The 18,786-nt window shown below is 37.9% G+C and overlaps 1 protein-coding gene and 1 long non-coding RNA gene across 2 annotated transcripts in view; one reads left to right on the forward strand and one right to left on the reverse strand.

Annotated features, from left to right (window-relative positions):
* Positions 1 to 18,786, reverse strand: part of LOC145980755 (DNA repair protein XRCC1-like) — a 104,002-nt gene that overhangs the window by 35,036 nt on the left and 50,180 nt on the right. The window lies entirely within an intron of this gene.
* On the forward strand, positions 7,401 to 10,950 carry LOC145980786 (uncharacterized). The gene is made up of 3 exons (XR_014440885.1): positions 7,401 to 7,484; positions 9,237 to 9,564; positions 10,588 to 10,950. It is a non-coding gene; the product is annotated as an uncharacterized LOC145980786 (long non-coding RNA).

Raw genomic sequence — 18,786 nt, forward strand, 5'->3', positions numbered from 1 at the left:
CATACGTTTATTAAGGAGGTTTTGAAAGTTTATATCAGTAAATTTTGCATTGGTACTTTATTGGAATCGGCAAAAATATCATATCGGTCCATCTCTATAAACACTGCTTTGTTCAGTACTTGGTATGTGATATTTTAGTATATTCTATTTGCCTACTATTCTACATAGACAAGTTGTAGAAACACAACACAGATAATTGAAGGAAAGGACACAAAGCTTTGTTCCAAGGAGTAATTATGTTGACTACGAATATAAAGGTGGTCCTGCCTATTCTCTTTCCACAGTTCTACGCTTGCATACTCATTTTCAAACAGGGAAAGTTATGAAATGTTACAATCAAGAAGAAAGTTTTTTTCAGTTTTTTGAGTTCAGTTGAATGGGATAAGAACATTTTCCTAATTGCACATTACCACTTGATGGTAGCATTCTCAGCTTTGGGGCTCAACTGCAGAACTGAACAAAGGACCCCCTACATAAATAGGATTGCATGACTTTTGAACTCCAATATTTGAGAAAAATCATTGTACAGCTTGAAGACAACCATGCCATGAAATTTTAAAATTGAGCAAACATATACCATATTTACTCATGTATAATGCGCACCCTTTTCCAAAATTTTTGCCCCAAAAAACTGTGGTGCGGAAAACCAACATGAAACCATACAGGGTGATTCCATGATTTTGTGACACATTGATTCTTCATGTTTATGGAACCCTATCATGTTATATATCATTGTAAAGCTTAAATCCTGCAGTTTCTGAATATGGCAACAGTATTCCATTCAAGATAGCGACACTAATGTGAAATGCGGTTGAAATAAGCTCATCACAAAATGAAGGAACGTTCTGATTTTTATAGTACTTTGGAAGAAAGGAAAGATAAGGACAAACAAAATAATAATTAAAATGTATTACTGGCAAAATTGGAGTGTTTAAATGTCTTAATGGAAGAAATCTTGTGCTGCAAACTGCTAGTTTGAGGGTTCTGAATGTGCCTCGTATAAATTTTACATTAGTCACGGAAAAGGTACATATTTTGAAGGTTTTTTTTTAGAAAAAGTAAAGAAGGAATGAACAAAACCACATATAAAAGTTTGAAGGCCATTTCTCACGATTTTTCACATTGAAATGTAATGTTCTGAGGCACCCAAGAAAAGCAGTGCCACTCTGACGGAATTCGAGCATACACCTCCCATCACATGGAATGCGTATCAGCGGTATTTGTTGGGCGAGAAATAATAGAAACTGCAAATCCATAACATAATTTTGATCTCGCTTTCTACTATTACAAAATAAATAAGGGTTTAAAAGAGTGAAAGTTAGGATGCTAAACACAGTGGAGGGAGAGGGGGGGGGTTGGTGACATTGTTTACACAAGAGGATATTCTCCTCTTGATCCACATAGCAATAGGTGACTCTTTGAATAGGTGTGATGTCATTCACTCTTGATATGCATAGCAACAGTTTTATGACCTACAACTAAGAAAGCAATTTCTTGAAACTGGGTTGTACTGTGTATTATAGACAAGATATAATTGTTTGTGACTTTTCCCCATCAAGAACCAGGGTGTGTATTACATACGCACACGCATTATACATGCGTAAATACAGTATTCATGTAAATATATTATTAGAATAATTAAATCTAGAAGAGTTAGGTGGACAGGACATGTGGCACGAATGAGAGAGGAAAGAAGAGTTTACAGGATTCTTGTTGGAAAACCTGATGGTAAGAGACCTGTAGGAAGATGGAGGGATAACGTTGAGATGGACCTAAAGGAAATCAGTAAGGATGGAAAAGGTTGGATTGATTTTGCCCAGGATAGGGACATACGGAAAGCTTGTGTTGTTGCAGCTTTGGGTTTAAGAAGGCTAGAGAGTGAATTAGTGTACCTCTGGGCTGATGTCAAGGAATGACCGGAGAGGAATGCCAGAGCAACATGTAAGTCTGTAAACTTTAGGATGAGGAAGACAGTGAGGAGGTGCGAAGGAAAGATTATTGGATGGGGGCAGTGTGATGTGGACAACTCAATAGAGAATTTGTCATCAGTATTTTGAAGTATTCTGGTAGTTTCTATTTGAGGCCAGGGCAACATCCACCTGTGCACAGTCCTGTGGAGATGTAGTCCTCAGTTTGCAAACCTGGGCCTAAATACCGGCGTTGTTCTCGTTCTCCCTGCAGATGCCCAGTGTAAAGTGTACCGTGGGTTCCCTCATGACAACTTCCCTCCGGCTAGATGATTCATCCATGCAGGATTTGGGGGGAGGACAGGTCAGACATCGTCTTTTAAGCCAACTTTGTGCACAGACAGACTAATTGAGAATGGACCTACAATGCAAAGTGGAATCCAAACCAAGAATTGAACCAGGAATCCCCTTAATTACAAGTTAAAGATGACAAAGAGTGCATCATTGGGGAGGCCCTAAAAAAAAGGTCTTGTCATCCAAAATAAATAAAACAAGATGAAGGAGTGCAGTTGTGAACATTTGAAACACCACATCTTGTGTTAGATCAGTAATAATTAGACCTTAGATTTTATTTTTTTAACCTATTTTTCCTCAGCAAGTAAATAAGAAATAACAAGTTATGTCAGTATTTCATGAAAAAGCTCTAGAATTGATGGAAGTTTTATAGTGTCTAAAATAACCTATTTTGCTTGTTAGAACTTATTGTACTTTTTTGCACCTACATTAAAACTTCTTTTAGGTCGTTACATATTTTTTAAGGTTTTGCAGTATTTTTATGTTACACATAAAAATATAGTGCAACCTCGATTTTATGTTTTTCAGGAGACCAAGCTGGAAAATCTTAAAATGGGGGAAAATGTAAAATCGAGGAGAAATTCGTAACATTTTGCTATGTTGGGACAGTCAAGATTGAATGTATAATGCAGGAAAATGTAAAATCCTGGAACATAAAATCAGGGTTCCACTGTATTTGTTCTGTCTGGTGACGAAAAATTGTGGACTAACTTGTTTGAAACTTACTCTCTGTCAATTTCCCATCTTCCAAGTCCACGATGTTTTTTCAAAGCTCAAAACAAAGCAAAATACCTGGCGCCACTATTCCCTGTACACAGTGTCGTGCCTAGAATTTTCGATTTGATTTTGATATTTGAAGTCCACTTTATGCACAGAAAGGCTAATCGAAACTGGAAGTAGAGTTTGAAGTGGGATCCGAACCACCATGTGCCTCCACCGGGTATTATACCTGGGACCCTTTGATTAAAATGTGATGGAGTTACCACTACTCCTTCGGCAATGCCCCTAGGATTTTCGGGGAAGGGGGGGGGGATAGGTATCCTTTTTTTAGTCAGTCCTCATTTTGCCATCTTTTTCTGCCTTCGGCATTCACTTTTTATGAATACTGGGCCAAAGGGAGGGATTATGACTTCCACCAGGCTCCCCCCCCCCCACCTCCACCCTTTGGGCATGCTACTGCCTGCACAATCCAAAGGGCAGACTTCTGATGCTTGTAGTCTTGCTCACTTTTGGTGCATTGTGGCATTCACCCCTTGGGAAATAACGTTTCAGCATTCAAATTTGCACCACTGATTATGTTACTGTTCAAAGATCATTTTCAGCACATAAGATGATCCTCACAGAAAAAAGGCAAATTTTAAGACTATTATGTATTGTGCAGGATATTATACATAATTAATTTTTCATATCAACAAGTAACTTTTGATAACAGCACAAGTATTAGTATTACAATAATTTGTGAATTATTTTGAAAATGATACACAGAAATGAAAATTTGGTTAGAAAATTAATATTTGGTGTTTATAAAGGGTGTCTCAAAAATATGGAATTTTTGAAAACGTAACTTGGCAACACTGCAAGGAATGTGGTGCCATGTAACGTACAAAGCATGAAGTAGGTGCAATGCCATTCAGTTATCATGGAGCAGTGGAGTGGTGTACAGTGTGCATATGCTGTGAAAGCATATTATAAAAATAACGACAGCGTCAGTGCTGTACATCGAGAATTTCGGCAACATTATCAACTGCAACAGCATGCACAAGTTGCGTACGAAAATTCGAGGAAACAGGTTCAACCTTGAAGCAGAAACAAACAGAATGACCTCGCAGTGCCCGAACACAGGAGAACATACAGGCTGTTCAGACTGCCATCAAGAGAAGTCCACAATGCTCTGTTCGGCGCCAGGTAGCGTCTCTGCGGCTGCATAGGTCAAGTGTGCATAGAATAATGAAGTGTGACCAAAAGTTCCATCCGTACAAATGTTCAGATTGTCCAGAAATTGAAAGCAAACGATCAGGGAAAGCGTCAGACAAGGCCCATTTTCATCTCAATGGCTTCGTTAATAAGCAAAATTTCCGATATTGGGTCCTTGAAAACCCATGTATACTGAATGAAGTTGTCATCATCTGGCATCATGGGCCTTTAATTTTTTGAAGATCGTGATGGTAAGCCAGTGACCGTCAATTCCCAACGTTATGTTGATAGGTGAAAAATGTTGTTGCTCAGGAACTAAATCGATTTCCAGACATTCGTGACAATGCCTGGTTTCAACAAGACGGGGCAACATCACACCCAACTCGCCAATCAATTGCAGCATTAAGACAGTTGTTTGGCCATCGAGTGATTTTGCGATTTGGTGACATCCCATGGCCCCCCGAGATCCCCAGATCTCACGGTCTGTGATTTTCTTTTTGTGGGGCTACCTAAAGACAAAGGTGTATGAACATCGACTAGCAACAATTGCAGAACTGAAGACACGGATCCGTGAGGAAATCAACCAGATTCCTGTGGACATGTCACATCGAGCAATGCACAACGTTCGCCGACAACTTCAGGAATGTGTATGCACAAATGGTAGCCATCTTCTTGGCGTTATATTCAAAATATGAAGGCCATCTTGTGAATGAATAACATGTTTACAATTAATTGCACACCCTGTACTATTCATCTCCATGAATACATTTGCTTCGAAGTTCTTCTTCTTTTATTTTCAATTTCAAAATGTCCCATATTTTTGAGACACCCTTATATCCCCATTAAAATTTCTTCCAATTCTTTTGAAATTCTATTTTTAACAATTATGCCCAATCAGTACTTTTCAGGAATTTTGAACCATTTTAAGTTTATTGGAACCTATTTCAGGATTTTTGAGTCTCATTTAATTATTTTAGAACCTATTTTAGGATTTTTAGGATGTATTTCAGGAACCTAAAAGCAAAGTTTTTAGAACCTAAAAATCCAAGATCTAGTTATGACAAATTAACTGACATGGTGGAGGCCCAAACTTTGCTTCACATCTAGGAGGCAAGAATGATCCTGAAGGTTGGACAGACAACTGATGAGTGAAAACCGATTGAAATTGCCAATGATTAGATCAAAGGAGGAAGGAAACAGCGTAGGATGATGATGATGATATAGGGTTACCAGACATCCGGTTTTTCCCGGACATGTCCTACATTTTAGCCTTATGTCTGGCGTCCGGGAGGAATTTGAAAAATATCATAAATGTCCTACATTTTAAGTGTCACATAATATTAATTAGAAAAATACGTGTTTCATTTGAACAAAGAAATCATGCAAGTTACTCCCAAATTTATTTTGATCCAGTAATTGCCCGAAAATAAAATAAAAGTTTGTCCTGCTAGAACAAAAACTGAAGAAATGAATGAACAAAGTTTCGGGGCCACATTCTGATGATGTCACTGTTCAGTGCCTGGGTGGAAATTCTAGCTTTGGGATTTATACTGATGGAACAAGGTGTTTCCAATTCCTATTCAATGAATTGTTAAGCAGGGTGTATAGTGAACTAAAAACTATCCCAGATGAAACTTCTGTAACAATTTCATGCTACCTTTCCAGGTCATAATGCAAAAGTTGAGAGAGTACTTTCATTAGCATCAGCACATACGCGTAACTTGGCAGTAGCAAGGGAGGGCACTTGGCCCCCCGCCCCCCTTCCAATCCAGATTTACTAATTTTTAATCTCCTGCCGCCTGTAGAACAGAGATATAAACTAACTAACTAACTCTCTAGCCTTCTTAAACCCGAAGGTTCATGGCTGCAGCAACACAGGCCTTCCATCTGTCCCTATCTTGAGCAAGATCTATATACTCTTTTCCATCTCTACCGATTTCCTTTAGGTCCATCTCAACGTTGATATAAAGACTATTATTTTTTATTTCTCAAATGTAACAGTTATATAGGAAAATAGTTCTGGATGCCTTTTTAGGGGATGGTTATCTGTGCATAAAGTTGAGACTTAAAATAACATCTCAAATTTTATGAGATGAAAATTTTCCGATTCTGCCTGCCAAAGTTAGGCTCCAAGTTCGATCCTGTCCCCATAAAGTTAGCCCCCAAATGCCATTTGCCCCTCCCACCCCATTTTTTGACCCAAGTTCGATTCTGCCCCCCCCCCCCCCAAGTTACGCCCATGCATCAGCAAAACAGACTCAAGATATATATATATATATATTTTTTTTAATAAAAGTAAGTAAAAAGTTTGGTATTGGTTCAGTATAGTTTCAAAGAGTTTTACTGTTCAGTCTCTTCAGTCTCTCATAAATACACATTTGGCTAAACCTGAAAGTTTTATAAAAATTGACTCCTCTGAGAAGTACCAGTTAAAACATGGGTTAAAAAGAGGGGTATTGGTTAGTACTGATTGCAAATTTGGAAATTTTCCATTTAAGAATTCATTACGAAATCATATTTTTTAAAGTTGAAAAGTGTTAATTTTAAATTACTTTCTAACTTGTTCTAGAAATGTGTATTGTTTATTCAGATTGTTTTGTGTCCTACATTTTGATTTAAAGTCTTACATTTTGGAACATTATGTCCCTTATGGTGATCTGGTTACCCTATGATGATAGATCAAAGGATCTTTAATGACTGATAGAACCAACCGTTTCCCCTTCCCCCTACGTACATGCATCATGGACTCTGTGAGGGCTTACAAACACATCTATATTATGCTACACATAATTAAAAAGAAATGACTGTAATAAGTGTTGTGCACCATGTAAAAATGGTTTTGAAAATGGTTCTTCTAAGATCTGGATTTCAAATCTCAACTTTTTAATTCCTAAAGTGACTGATTTTTAAATAATAATAATAATAATAATAAATAAACTAATAATGAATTTTAAGATATCTGGCATTAGATGCCATTCACAGTTTTAAACTAGTGTCATATTTGGCCTCAGCAGCTGTTGTTGTTAAAGATATGATTACCAAATCGCCAACAACAATGGAAGTGACAGAAATAAGTTTAATTTCTGACTAAAAGTGTGGTGATAATAATTTTTCCAATATGAAAGAAGTCTCACCATATAAGGAAAACAATTCAATATATTTACATTCTTCATGAATAATTTTCTTTAGTCTCGTGTCATTTTCTCTATTGTGGAAATAATTAATGCACAATAATGACAAATGCTTCCAATGTATTCACTGAAACCACGGTAACTTAAAATGGAAAAATGATACAGTTTTAACTTTAAAGTAAGTTTTATATTAGTCATATCATAAAAAAGAAAAAGTTTTTTTCATCAGGAAATGATGTGTTGCTGATCAGCAGAGGCATGCATATTTCGTTTTTGACAAAAATACGAAATGTGAAATAACACATTGTAATGTTAATTTTTCATGTTTCTGAAAGGTGTGAGGTGCATTTTCCTACCTGTTTTGTCACCACATAATGCGAAATGAACTGCAAAATGTGAAATAGACTCTTAAACGTGGAATTTAGAGTATATTTACCAATGCGATATTTCCTGAAGTCAGAATTATCCTGTGAGTTATGCAATTCACGGAAAATTCTGCTGTAAATATTTTAGAAGCAAAAATGGACCCCTTTGTACAGGAATAAACTTAATATTCTGGTAATGATATAAATGTGCTATTAGAAGTGATATGTTTATTTTGTGTAGTAAGTACGGTTTTAAAAATCAAATTTTGGAATATATTCACATTTTTAAAACCAAAATGTCATTCTATATACCGCTTTTTCACTGTTATAACAACAAAATTTTATTTTATTTACAGAAATTTACTCTGTTTTTGTACCGAAATTTTGCTTTTTTTATTTACCAAAAATATGTGCCTCTACTGATCAGGGAATCGTGCAATTTCCCACTGAGAAGAGCTGTATGTATTTTCGAAACGTTGTTAGGAAATGCTGACTTAACCTGGCAGATATCCCGAGAACATGTTCTTGCATCTGGAGCCTCCTCGATGGTGTCGTGGTAGCATCATCACCTTGTAATCAAGAGGTACTGGGTTCGATACCCAGTGAAGGCACATAATGGTTTGGATCCCACTTTAAACTGTAGGTCCAGTGCCGATAAGCACTTCTGTGCATAAAGTGGACTTTTTTTTTTAAAAAAAAACTCAAATGTGCTAGAATGACATCACCATAGGCTGGATGTAAAGTGTTGCCATCCTCGAAAGCATTGGTCCAATGACTGACTTCATAACTTTAACTGTCCGAATATTATTAGAATAATTAAATCAAGATGACTTAGATGGGCAGGCCATGTGGCACGAATGGGAGAGCAAAGAAGAGTTTCTTGTTGGGAAACCTGATGGTAAGAGAAGTGTAGGAAGACCAAGACGAAGATGGAGGGATGACGTTGAGATGGACCTAAAGAAAATCGGTAAGGATGGAAACGATTGGATTGATCTTGCCCAGGATAGGTGGAAGGCTTGTGTTGCTGCAGCCATAAACCTTCGGGTTTAAGAAGGCTAGTTTGTTAGTTTACTGACTTAATAATACTAGTTATAGAATGGAAGGAAAAGGACAAGAAGTGTCCTTGTCTTTTAAAGGTTCTAAAGTATCAATTACTTTGGAGAGACTGAAGGGGAAAACATGAACTACTTAGGTAAGGTTAGAGCTAAGAAAAAGCCCTGTGGTACAAACAGCATGTTGAGGGTCAAAGTCTGCCAATCAGTATTTCGTTGAGTGACATGTTCCACTGGAGATGATGTAGGCTTTGAAGATTATTTTTTTCTACTATCACTTCCAAGTAGATCTTTAACTGTTCTCACGACACCAAAATTTTGGAGCTTCCACCAGTATTCGAACTCAGAACCACTAGCACAAAAGATGAGAGTCATAACCATCGGTTACACAAGAGCTAAGGTCAGAGTTATGTTCACTGATATTATTGTCCATATAATTTCCGCATTACATAACATAAAATCCTGGATGCAATGGTTTTCAGTTTCTTTTTTTTGCCTTTTCTTTTATTTCAGAATTTGTGGTGATTTTGACAAACCCAAATCATCTTGCAGATAGTGAAAGAGGCCACTCAAAATCCTCAAAAGCAACTGGTTATTTCACCAACCACGGGCACCGAATTGTACAAGGAAACCAAGTGTTCACCATGAGTGACAAGTGCGACAAAGTAGACACCACACCTGGAACAGGAACGGGCAAAAGAACTTCAGAAGCGCAACCGGCTGCAGGGAAGAAGAAGGCGTGCTGCGGGTGCAGAGATGAGAAACCAAAGCAGCAGCAGAAGCAAGGCGAGGAGGCATGTAACAACTGCCGCAAGTGTTAGGAAGCTTGGAGTTAGTTATGGTAAATAGGAGATTTACCTAGGGTTACCAAAGAAAGAAAAAAAAAAGTTACAATTAATTCACAAGATGACCACTGTCATACCATAGACAACTGGAAAGAATTTATGACAATGTATCTTGAGTTACCTCTAATTATATAAATTTTAATTTATCAGGATTGTGAAGACTGTATAAACGGTACAATCTACATCACACTAAGATTAGTGTGGATTATAATCCTAACACTCTTGAAGCTGTTACAAAAAATAATTAAATGCACAAGCTAATTGCTTATATCTAATTGCAATTCCAAGCAATAGCAATTCTTGAAAATTGTAACAATTTAAAATAGTTCAGAATATTCATGAATCTTGTGTACATTTTCCATCGGAACTACACCATATTCCTCTACCAGGGTCTAGCTTTAAAGTAATCATAATTTCACATGAGAGAATCACTTAATCACAATCAATTTCTCTCCATAATGTTGTTACAAATAAAATGAAAATTATGCTGTTTGAATAATATGCAGGATATTTGGACTCCACAAAAGGACGACAAAGTATTTTTGCAGACTCTGTGGGATACCAAAACTGAGGGTGGGGGTGAATGATTAGCATATAATTAAAACTTCAAAATCCCAGGTTTGATACCTGGTGGAGGCACATAGTGGTTCGGATCCCACTTTATACTGTATGTCCAGTCCCAATTAGCCTATCTGTGCATAAAAGCCAAAGTTAAAACAAAAGTCAAAGTTAAAAAAAAGTAGACAAAAGCCTTACGGGGACCAAGGTATGCTAGATAGATTTAAGTTATGCAATCCTGGTCTGCAAAACCAGAAACTGCAACTTTTCACGTTAAAATACTGTAGCTTCACAATCGTTCTTAACATGTTGATTCAAAATTGAAAGTTCAGAAGTCAAAAATAAGAGTGGGCAGCTATTTTGGAATCATACATTCTGTAACATTGTAGTGAATATACAAATATTTATCCTACTTTTCTGCTTATACTGCTCATTGTGCTTTATTTTCATTTTCTTTTCAGACTTCTGAGCTTTGCTAATTTTAAAAGCTGCAACTTTGAAATTTATACAGGAACCCATTTCTAATTCCTCCACGAATACCAAATCCAATTGTCATGAACAACAACACTTTTACTCTGCCCCCACCAACAATAGCAGCAATAGCTATGGCATCTCTACCAGCACCACCACAAGCAGAAGCAGAAGCACAAGTAGAACCACCAACTGAGGACAAAGAACGCTGCATGTGCAAAGAACAACAAAAGCAGCACCGGGCACAGCTAAGGAATAATCACGGTAATAAATGTAACTGCAAACAAGCATGATGCCAATAAGTAAATCATTTGTTGTATCTCATTCACAGCTCTGATTTCAGTACAATAAAAGAAAAGAAAAACAAATTCTGACTTTTAATGACAGTGTATTTTGAACACTTAGAAGATTGTTTAAATTCATGCACATAATAATGCTTAATTCATGCCTTGTGCCAATATGATTTTTATAACAACATACGAGGGTGTACCCAAAAGAAACTAGATTTTTTTTTAAAAAAAAGCCAAATTTTTTTTTTCAAAACAACCTTATCACCTTTAAAGTACTCTCCATGACACTTAATACATTTGTCCAATCTGTAATTCCATTCTTGAAAACATTTTTTAAACTCATCTGTTGTGACGGCTGACAGCTCCTTCCTCGTTTTTTCCTTCACCTCGTTTACGTCGTCAAATCGCTGACCCTTCATGTCCCTCTTCATTCGGGAAAAGAAAAAAAAAGTCGCACGGAGCGAGGTCAGGTGAGTAAGGGGCATGGGGCAAGAGAGTCATGCTATTTTTTGCCAAAAACTTGCGCTCGGCGCTCTTCTTTCAAAGCACGGCATGTTTTCACTCGACACTCTTTTTGCTGGTCACTCAGATTCCAAGGCACAAATTTCGCAGCGACCCTTCTCATTCCCAAATCTTCCGTTAAAATTCGCTGAACCGAGCTCCAAGATAGTCCGGATAACTTCCCCGGCTCTTCAATGGTCCGTCGTCAGTCTTCGAGCACAAGTTCACGACTTTTATCGACATTTTAGTCCGTTCTAGAAGTTGACAGACGTCCAGAATGGGGTTTGTCATCAATCGCCGTGTCACCTTTCTTGAAGCGAGAAAACCACTCGTACACTTGAGTTTTCCCCATAGCACTGTCCTTGTAAGCTGCGTTCAACATCACAACCGTTTCTGCGGCATTCTTCCCGAGCAGGAAACAAAATTTCACAGCCGCACGCTGTTCTCTTACATCGGCCATCACAAAAAAAAGGTGCGAGCGAAACTGCTTTTACGAAAAAAATCACTGTGACCAGAGACAACCTTCCCCGGCGAAGCCACTAGGTGCACTGAACTCACAACGAGTTGCTCGACGCTTGCCTGGCGGGAAAAATTCGTACTAACGCCCAGCGCAGCGTTATTCCATTTTTTGGGGGGGAACCCCCTCGTGTGTGTGTGTGTGTGTGTGTGTGTGTGTGTGTGTGTGTGTGTGTGTGTGTGTGTGTGTGTGTATGTATATATATATATATATATATATATATATATATATAGGTTGTTCATAAAGTTTCTGTGTAAAAGGAATTGTAGGTTAATTCAAAATGAAGCAAATGTGTTATAAAAAAGTTAAAGTAAAAGGTAAAGTGTTCCCCTGTGCATAGCACCACGCCATGAAGGCGTATAGGGGGTGTGGGGGTAACGCCCCACACTTTCTTGATCCGGTCGTGAGTGGGGGTGATGTGATCAGCATCATGCCCCTGACCGTCTTTACCCCCCAGGGTTTCCCCCAGGTACCCATGTTATTCGACGCTGGGTGGATACCGGAGCCGCTTCCACCGTTAGAAAAGTTCCCGGATTTGAACCGGCCGGGGATCGAACCTGGGACCTTAAGCATGGTAGTCAGACGCGTTACCGACTGAGCCACCGCAGCCACAAATGTGTTATAGGAAATTATAATTTACTCCTCTAATGATTGATTTTGTTTATTTTACTTCACTTTTCTGCTTGAAACGTGGCTAATGGTGAAGATAATATGAAGATAATACGAGCTTGTACATAGTGAGTACATATGGTGAATAAAATATCAAGATATCGGTACTAAAATTGAGCACATTTCAGGATTAAAAGTGGTATATAAAATGACATTTCAGTGTTAAAATGGTGAATAAAACATGAAATTTGATTTAAAATTAAAACTATACTTATTACACAAAATAAACACTTCCCTTCTAATAGCTTATTTATGTAGTTATCAGACTATTAAGTGTATTCCTGTGTAAATGAGCCATTTTTTGGTTCTCAAATATTTACAGCAGAAATAATTTTCCATGTATCTGCATAGCTCTCAGGATAATTCAAACTTGAACACATTTCAGGATTAAAAGTGGTATATAAAATGACATTTCAGTGTTAAAATGGTGAATAAAACATGAAATTTGATTTAAAATTAAAACTATACTTATTACACAAAATAAACACTTCCCTTCTAATAGCTTATTTATGTAGTTATCAGACTATTAAGTGTATTCCTGTGTAAAGGAGCCATTTTTTGGTTCTCAAATATTTACAGCAGAAATAATTTTCCATGTATCTGCATAGCTCTCAGTCTTCGAGCACAAGTTCACTCGAAATTTTGTGTAGAAATGTATATTTTGCATTCATCAGTTCATTTCGCATCATTTTGTACAAAACATAGTAGGAAAATGCACCTCACACCTTTCAAATACATGATAAAAAAAGGTAAAGTGTTCACCTGTGCATAGCACCATGCCATGAAGGCGTATAGGGGGTGTGGGGGTAATGCCCCATACTTTCTTGTTCCGGTCGTGAGTGGGGGTGATGTGATCAGCATCACGCCCCTGACTGCCTTTAACCCCCAGGGTTTCCCCCAGGTACCCATGTTATTCGACGCTGGGTGGGCACCGGGGCCGCTTCCACCGTTAGAAAAGTTCCCGGATTTGAACAAGCCGGGGATCGAACCCAGGACCTTTAGCATGGTAGTCAGACGCGTTACCGACTGAGCCACCGCGGCCTTCAAGAACAATGAACATTAATAATAATAATAACCCTGGCAGAAGAGCCCACCCCGGTCCTACCTACAGACTGCCAGCCTTACTCCCAGCTACTCACTTGCTCACCTGGGTGATCATCAAACCAGTTACTAGGTGACATGTGGTCAGCACGACGAACCCCCAGTTTTTGTTGTAGGTTCTCATGACCAGGCTACGCTACTCATTCGTAGCTCCCCAATTTCCTCACGATGGTGGGTGGCCACCGCTCCCATATAGAGGCCGAAATCTCAGGAGAAAAGTTGTTACATTTTCCTCCAGGGGAGTCGAACCTGTACGCTTCCCGGAGCCGGAGCCCAAAGCATGACACCTTAGACTTAGACCACACAGCCACGGTGCAGGATGAATGAGCATTACAGTGTTATTTCACATTCTCTGTTTCGTCAAAAACCAAATATGCATGCTTCTAATAATACAGTATCATAGATCCTGCAAAGTGTTACAATGCGGAAGCATCTCCAGCTCATGTTGTAACAAATGTTTTTAGCTTTTTGAGAAGAATGAGCCTCTCATGCTACAAGGAAGTTCTTAAGTCTCTCCTTACCATTTTGGGCCTCCCCGATGGCATAGAGCTTTACTTTGTAGTCAAGGGGTCCCAGGTTCGATACCTGGTGGAAGCTCAGATTCCACTTTAAACTATAGGTCCAGTCCCGACTAGCCTTACTGTGCATAAAATGGACTTGAAACACAAAATCAATCCAAATCAATCTCCTTGCCATGTTAACGTGTTGTGTATGTCCTATGCAGATGTCTTTACAACACTACATTTTTTAACGTTTCTCAACTTTAAAGCAAGGAATTTGGATAAAAGGATTTTTTCATGTACTTTGAAGGTTGCAAAGTACCCAAAAATCTTAACTCATTCATTCATTCAATGCTGTTGCATAGTAATGAAAGGGTCTGGGTTCGAACCCCTATGGAAAAACATGGCACAGCAGTTCAGATCCCACTTCAAATTGTAGGTCAAGTCCAATTAACCTATTTGAGCATAAAGTTGGTGTAAAACACAAAACAAAAGATCAATCTAAATTGTAAGTTCTTCAATGCTTACAATTTTTTCATGCAGTAAATGAACAAACAAACAACACACACAAAAGTAAGATTATCACAATAAACAATAAGAAGGTGTTGAATGTGGAGAAGACTTAGGTGAATATCAATCAAGCAGCAATAAACAAGGTGGAGGGGAATGCACTACATAAAACCTGTGTTTTTCATAAATATTTCAAATTACTCAGCAGCCAGGTTGAGTCAGGGGGCTATGGTAGCATCCATAACTGATATGTAGGATCTTTCCCAGTGTAATGCAACCTATGCCCACCCCCTGATTCCAGCCACACATTTCCGACATTTTCCATCCCACCCACGATCCAGCAAGAGCTAAACAATGGAGAAAGAGCCTTTTGTTTAATGCCTGTTCCCATCTTCTCCCGTCATCTAGCTACAGTGCAGTACGATGCAGTCTTTATATTTTCTCCAGTGAACATGTTTAAAAGCTACAAAATATATAAATGGTTATTTTGAACGGTAGTGTTTACCATTTTCTTTCATTTCATTTACCCACTCTTTGGATGCCTTTCTTTCCATGCATATACTATTACGTACAAAAAGTACCCGGAATTTGTGAATATAACTCAAAATATGTGGTTAATCAACAACATTTATTTTGTGGCCTTCAAAATAGGCCCCATCAGATGCAACACACACATGCCAACACTTAACCCAGTCTTCAAAACACTTTTCAAATGGAGAAGATGGTATCGCCCTGAGTTCCTTCTGCGAATTTCCTTTAACCCTTTCGAGGCAGATGACGAAATATTCGTCATCCATGGAAATACCCCAAGGACGGGGCTCATTTTAAGCAAAATGTAACATTTTGGAAAATGTTTTTTTAAAAAAAGTTGAAATAACACGATAAATGCCAATGAAGACTAGTTTTATTCAGAATTTCCAAGGCTTTCATTCGGTAAGGTAAACATGTCGTCGATGTGTACCCATTTTTGGAAGAAACAGACAGAGAAATTTCATTTTTTTTTTTTCAAAGTTTGGCTAGCTCCCATTCGGTAGAACTCATCGATCTGGGCAAACCACCACTGGTCGCTGATTGCCCCAAGTTATATAAAGGCGAATACGACAGCACAACAATTAGCCTGGCGACACGAGGATGACGTCAGAGTCTACTCAGCGATGACGGCAGATGTGAGGTGAAAGCTTGGAGAATAAACCCAAAAACATTCCGTGAGTTTTTTTAATTCGGTTTCCTGTTTATTAAACTTTTATTACCAAAATATTTGTTTCACAAAATATTCGTCATCCGTCCTTGAGTTACTTCTGACATCTATAGGCCCCGCCCCAAAATGGTTAATGGATTCAATTGATTCAAAACGACTTCCCCAAAGTGGTACTTTCGAGTCGTGGAAGGAGAAAAAAATCACACAGAGCCATATCTGGAGAATATAGGGCTTGCACGAGCACATGTGTTGAGCTTTTGGCCAAAAACTCACGAACAAGAGTCGACGTGTGCGACGACGCATTATCGTGGTGCAAAATCCAAGAATTGTTTTTCCATAACTCTGGTCTTTTCCGGCAAACATTATCACGCAGACACCTCATAATGGTCACATGAAACTCTTTATTCGCAGTTTGTACCGCTGGAAAGAATTCTGAGTGCACAACACCACAATAATCAAAGAAAACAATGAGCATGACCTTAATTTTTGAGCAACTTTGGCATGGAGTTTTGGGTTTTGGTTCATTTTCGAAGTGCCATTCCGAAGATTGTTGACCTGTTTGCATGTCATACTCATACACCATGTCTCATCACCAGTTATGATGATTGCCATTGTCCTGATTTTTCCGATGTTTTCGTCAGTCGTCGACGTGGAAGGTCGACCAGAATGGGGCAAATCAGCAACAACTTCTCTGCCTTCTTTGAAAGCCTTGTACCATGCATATGCTTGTGTCAACAGACACGAATCACCAAAGATCTTTTGTAGCATTTTAAACGATTCAGCACACGACAGTCCATTGGCAACACAAAATTTCAAAAAAATTCTTTGCTCGATATTTGTCTCCATTCTCCAAATCGCAGGACACTCCTCAATACAAGTAACATAAACAACTGCTGTGCACAAACTGATGGATAGATTACTCTATCCCTCTGCGTGGTCATTCAGTACAGTACTGCCATCCTACGGACAAAATGAATTCTTGATACCTCCAATGTGGGACTTTTACCAGCCAAATTCCAGGTACTTTTTTTACTGAAGGTACAAATGTGCAGAAATATTTTTTATTTAGTGAAGGGGGGAGGAGGGTACAAAGTTCAATGCGGATGCCGCATGCATGAATTTTTTACAGTAAATGTATAAATGAATAAAATAATATTTAAGAGGAAAACTCTTAGTAAAGTAAACTGGAAAAGCTATGATAGAAACTGTTTTTTCTCCTTAAGTTCATAACTATTCAGAGAAATTTTAAATTGATGAAGTGTGTAAGTATTATCATAAAAATGGGTAAATGTAACATGCACATCTAAAACAAATTTATATTTTATGATTATGGGTTCTCATAAACATGATACACTCCTCAGAAAGGAAGTAATTCCAGAATCTTCACCAATAATACATTAAACACCTCTCTTACATATTGTTAACATGCTTTTCATTTACAACCATGTTAAAGAGGAAACCATGGAAACCTAAAACACTTGCCCAGCTTAAAATATGTAAAGTAAGTTCAAAAAATTAAGTAGTTGTAAAAAGCATTCATTAGCTACAAAATGTTTTCTCATAATATTACTTGTATACTTTGTCTTAAGTATTCAATCATATCAATTATCTATTTATCAGCAACATATTAAACAGTAGCTTATGTGAGAACCAATGAAATCGCAGTACATGTGTTTAATTGCTTTTAGTTCTGTTTGAAGTCTACTTTATGCATGGATGGGCACAGATCAGAACTGGATCTACAGTTTACTAAAGTGGACTCTGAATGATGTGCATCCACTCGATATCGAACTATGGATTTCTTGATTACTGAGCAATGATGTTACCACTATGTCATCACAAGACCAATGTGTGTCAAACCTCATAGTAATACAAATACGTGGCCTGTCTAAAAAGTATCAGACTATTTCTTATTCCACGGAAAATATCTATGGTAGGTTGGCTACACACTGCACAGAGGTGAAGGAAACCTTCATGCACATGCACGCATGTTACTGGGGGTGTCGGACCCGTCAGTAGATGAGAGGCAGCTGGCGAGTGAGTGTAATGTCGCATTTCCATGTTCGCTAGGATGATGGAATGCATGGAGCAGAGATACTGCAAGTTTTGCCCAAAGCTTCGGAAGACGAAAACGGAAACAATTTGCAAGATTCAAAAGGCGTTTGGCGATGATGCCGTGGGAGTTACAGAAATTAAGGACTATTACTATCGCTGAAAATTTCTACATAAATAAAGGACTGTCGCTTCAAAAATGGCAACACATTGGCGTAGAGTGATCGGCATTCTGGGAGGTCATCAACAAGCCAGAATGCAGAAAACGTTGAAAAAGTTAGGTCGTTGATAATGGAAGATCGTCGTTTGACAGTCAGGATAATTGCTGATGACTAGCGCTAGGATTTTTATCACCAAAATTTGCAAAATAAAATATGCTCTTATGACCTAAAATTTTACAAAATATGTACTATAATTAGTAAAATATGCTGTTATAACTAGACTGTTTCAAACATCAATATCTAACTTATGCTGAAATATTTTCATATACATACTTTTTTTAGTTCACTTTATGGGCCCTGGTGAATTGAAATGCACAACGAATACTTTCTGTAAATTTTCAATTAAAAATGAAAAGTATTTTGCTGCAGTCCAAAAAAAAAAAACCCCTTGAATGAACATGGGAGTAAGAACGAATCCACTTGGAAAATGAGTGTGTATTTCTTGAAAAGCCGAAAATATGCTGAATATGACCAAATATCCATCAAAATATGCTTTATCATGTAAATGGCCAAATATGCCCTTAAGAAGCACCTTAATTCAATTACTTTCTTCACAATATGAATTTCTATATATTTAGGGAACACATCACCCTTACCAAAAAAAAATATGCTAAGTCATGAAAATCCTAG

The sequence above is a fragment of the Lepisma saccharinum genome, chromosome 28, assembly GCF_977018435.1.
Source record: "Lepisma saccharinum chromosome 28, izLepSacc3.1, whole genome shotgun sequence".
In the NCBI taxonomy this organism is placed as follows: Eukaryota; Metazoa; Arthropoda; class Insecta; order Zygentoma; family Lepismatidae; genus Lepisma; species Lepisma saccharinum.